The 4,684-nt window shown below is 28.6% G+C and overlaps 1 non-coding gene across 1 annotated transcript; it reads left to right on the forward strand.

Annotated features, from left to right (window-relative positions):
• The first annotated feature begins 4,220 nt into the window (after window positions 1-4,220).
• On the forward strand, window positions 4,221-4,331 carry LOC140983693 (small nucleolar RNA R71). Its single transcript, XR_012176485.1, has one exon. It is a non-coding gene; the product is annotated as a small nucleolar RNA R71 (small nucleolar RNA).
• The last annotated feature ends 353 nt before the right edge of the window (window positions 4,332-4,684 follow it).

Raw genomic sequence — 4,684 nt, forward strand, 5'->3', positions numbered from 1 at the left:
CTAATGATGTCTTAAATGCAGTTCTATATGCCCATAATGCATCAGTTAATCTAAAAGACTAATCTTTTCGATTTGGATTAACTGTTTTTTCTAAAATTTGTTTTATTTCTCTATTTGCAAGTTCAACTTGGCCATTGCTTTGAGGATGATATGAGGTAGAAACTTTATGTGTAATGCCATATTTTCTTAACAAAGAAGAAAATGATTTATTTATAAAATGACTTTCCCCATCACTAATTATTGCTCTAGATATTCCAAATCGACTAAAAATATTTTCTTTTAAAAATTTTATAACAACTTTATGATCATTAGTTCTATATGCAATTGCTTCAATCCATTTTGAAACATAATCAACAGCGACTAAAATGTACGTATATCCAAAAGATAATGGAAATGGACCCATAAAATCTATACCCCAACTATCGAATATTTCAATAATTATGATTGGATTTAAAGGCATCATGTTTCGTTTCGAAATTGATCCCATCTTCTGACAGTTTTCACAAGATTTGAAAAATAAATGCATATCTTTGAATAAAGAGGGCCAATAAAATCCACATTGTAAGATTTTTGCAGCTGTTTTATTGGATGAAAAATGACCTCCACATGCTTCAGAATGACAAAATTTAATAACATTACTTACTTCATTGTCGGGTATGCATCGTCGAAAAATTTGGTCAGGACAATACTTAAACAAGTAAGGATCATCCCAATAAAATTTTTTAACTTCTATCAAGAATTTATTCTTATCCTGTGAATTCCAATGAGAAGGCATTTTATTTGTCACAATAAAATTTACAATGTTAGCAAACCAGGGCATAATAGTAGCATAAAACAACTGATCATCTGGAAAATTTTCATTTATTGGTATTTCATTATGAGATGATTCAGTCATTATTCTAGATAAATGATCGGCTACGACATTTTCTTTTCCTTTTTTATCTTTAATTATAATATCAAATTCTTGTAACAATAAAATCCACCGTATTAATCTTGGCTTAGCATCTTGTTTATTTGATAAATATTTTACGGCAGAATGATCAGTGTACACAATAGTAGTAGAACCAATTAAATAAGATCGAAACTTATCTAATGCAAATACTACTGAAAGTAATTCTTTTTCAGTAGTTGAATAATTTATTTGGGCACTATTTAAGGTTCTACTAGCATAATAGATTGCATACGGTTTTCCTTCTTTTCTCTGTCCTAACACAGCTCCTATAGCATAATCACTTGCATCACACATTAATTCAAATGGTAAAGACCAATCTGGAGGTTGTAAAATAGGTGATGTAATTAAAAGATTAATTATTTTTTTAAAAGCATTTTCACATTTCTGAGTCCATTCAAATTGTGTATCTTTTGTTAAAAGATTCGAAATTGGTTTAGATATTATGCTGAAATTTTTTATAAACCTTCTATAAAAACCTGCATGACCCAAGAATGATCGAACTTCTTTGACCGTTTTTGGTGATGTTAAATTAGCAATAACATCAACTTTGGCTTTATCAACTTCAATTCCTTTTTCAGATATCACATGACCTAACACAATCCCAGATTTAACCATATAATGACATTTTTCCCAATTTAAAACAAGATTTTTTTCTTCACATCGTTTTAATACTTCTTCTAGGTTTTTAAGACAATTTTCAAATGAGTTTCCAAAAACAGTTATATCATCCATAAAAACTTCTACAAATTCTTCAATCATATCACTGAAAATACTTAACATGCATCTTTGAAAAGTAGCCGGAGCATTACATAAACCAAATGGCATTCTTTTAAATGCAAAAGTTCCGAAAGGACAAGTGAAAGTAGTTTTTTCTTGATCTTCTAATGATATAGGTATTTGATAATACCCCGAATACCCATCAAGAAAACAGTAATAAGAATTTCCTGCTACTTTTTCTAGAATTTGATCTAAAAATGGTAGTGGGAAATGATCTTTTCTAGTTGCATCATTTAATTTTCTATAATCAATACACATACGCCAACTAGATGGAATCCTAGCTTGTAATAACTCTCCCTTTTCATTTTTTATAACAGTGATGCCTGACTTTTTAGGTACTACTTGTGTTGGACTTACCCATTTACTATCTGAGATTGGATAGATAATTCCAGCGTCTAATAGTTTTAATACTTCATTCTTAACAACTTCCTTCATATGTGGATTTAACCTTCTTTGTGGTTGTTGATATGTTTTAGCATTTTCTTCCAAATGAATTTTATGTGTGCAAATTAAAGGATTTATACCTTTTATATCTTTCAAAGTCCATCCAATTGCATTTTTATATTTCTTAAGTAATTTAATTAAATCTTCTTCTTGATTTGGTAGAAGAGTGGAAGAAATTACAACAGGAAATGTTTTATTTTCACCAAGAAATACATATTTCAATTCGAATGGTAAAACTTTTAATTCAAGTTTTGTATTATCATCTTTTTTAAAATTATTTTCAGACTCAAAACTTTCTATTGAAAAAACTTCAGATTGTTGATTTAAGTTTTCTTCTTGTATATTTTCTTCCATAATTGTTTCAATTTCATTATCATATTCATTTTCATTAATACTTGGTTGTTTACATAAATTGAACACATTAAGTTCTAGAGTCATATTTCCAAAAGACAATTTCATTATTCCATTTCGACAATTAATTAAAGCATTTGAAGTTGCTAGAAATGGTCGTCCCAATATTACTGGAATTTCATTATGTACTTCTATTGGTTGTGTATCCAAAACAATAAAATCTACAGGATATATGAATTTATCAACTTGAACCAACACATCTTCTACAATACCTCTAGGTATTTTGATTGACCTATCCGCCAGTAAGAGAGTAACAGAAGTGGGTTTTAATTCTCCTAAATTAAGTTTTTCATAAACTGAATAAGGAAGTAAATTCACACTTGCTCCCAAATCTAACAAAGCTTTTTTAATTTTATTTTCTCCAATAATACATGAAATTGTTGGACAACCAGGATCTTTATATTTTAAACTAGAATTATTTTGAAGAATAGAACTTACTTGTTCAGCCAAGAATGCTTTCTTCTTCACATGCAATTTTCTCTTCACAGTACATAAGTCTTTTAAAAATTTTGCATATGAAGGTACTTGTTTAATAGCATCTAATAATGGAATATTTATCTTTACTTGTTTAAAAACTTCATAGATATCAGAATCATTTTTTTGTTTTTTATGATTTGTTAATGCATGAGGAAATGGTGGAGGTTTATTTGATTCATTTACTATTTCAGATGATTTATCATTCAACATATTATTTTTAGAATTTAAGGTATCATCATTCTCAAAAGTATCAGGATTATCATCCTTACTCTTTGATTTTAAATGATCCTTGTTTTCATTACTATATGGATCATTAACTATTTTACCACTTCTAAGGGTAATAACAGATTTTATTTGATCAATTTTTTCATTTTTTAATTCTTGATTTTGATTTTTAGGATTAGGTTGAGGTTGAGATGGAAATTTTCCTTTTTCATGAATATTAAGTGCAGATGCAAATTTTGCAAGAGTTTCTTTCAAATCAGTCATAGATTGACTGTTTTGAATATTGATAGATTCTTGCTTTTGGATAAATGCATGAATTACATCTTCAAAGTTTTTTCTTGGAGGTGTAACATAAGGAATATAACCTTGATGATTTTGGTTATTTTGAAAATATTGTTGTGAGGGTTGTGCATTATTATCATTCCTCCAACTAAAATTAGGATGATTTTTCCATCCAGGATTATATGATGTTGAAAAAGGATCTAGTATTGGTTTTTTATAATTGTTAACATAATTTGCTTGTTCATGGAGACATTCTTTAAATGAAGGTAATGTTGGACAATCTTTTGTAGCATGATCATGTGTATCACATATATGACAAACAATTTCTTGAATACTTTTTAATTGACCACTCTTTTTCATTTCTAATGACTCAATTTTTCTTGCTAAAGATGCAAGTTTAGCTTGAATATCTATATCATCTTTAAGATTATAGATACCACCCCCATTTGTTGAATTATTGATTTTAGTTGTTGGTGGTTCTATTGTGCCTATATTATCCCAATTTTGAGCATTTTCTGCTAATGAATCCAAATACTCCATAGCTTCATTTGGGTTTTTATCTTCAAAAGTTCCATTACACATGAATTCTATCATTTGCCTATCTTTAGGTATTAGACCTTCATAAAAGTGAGAAACTATTCTCCATGTTTCAAAACCATGATGTGGGCATGTATTAAGTAATTCTTTATATCTATCCCAACATTGATAAAATGTTTCTCCTTGTTTTTGAGAAAAAGTAGTAATTTGTCTTTTAAAAGAGTTTGTTCTATGGGAAGGAAAAAACTTTTTGAGAAATTGTTGTTGCATTTCTTCCCATGATCTTATTGAACTTGATCTCAAATTTTGTAGCCATGTTTTAGCTTTATCTTTTAAAGAAAAAGGGAAAAGCTTTAATCGAACTATATCCATGCTACAATTTTGATCATTATAAGTGTTACAAACTTCCTCAAATTCTCTTAGATGTAAATATGGATTTTCAGAATCTAAGCCATGAAAATTTGGTAAAAGTTGAATAATTTGAGGTTTAAAGTTGAAATTAGATGCATCAGGAGGAAAAACTAAACAAGATGGGGCACTAGTTCTAATAGGGTTCATATGGTGCCTAAGTGTTCTTAA

The sequence above is a fragment of the Primulina huaijiensis genome, chromosome 8 (genome assembly GCF_012295235.1).
Source record: "Primulina huaijiensis isolate GDHJ02 chromosome 8, ASM1229523v2, whole genome shotgun sequence".
Classification (NCBI taxonomy): domain Eukaryota; kingdom Viridiplantae; phylum Streptophyta; class Magnoliopsida; order Lamiales; family Gesneriaceae; genus Primulina; species Primulina huaijiensis.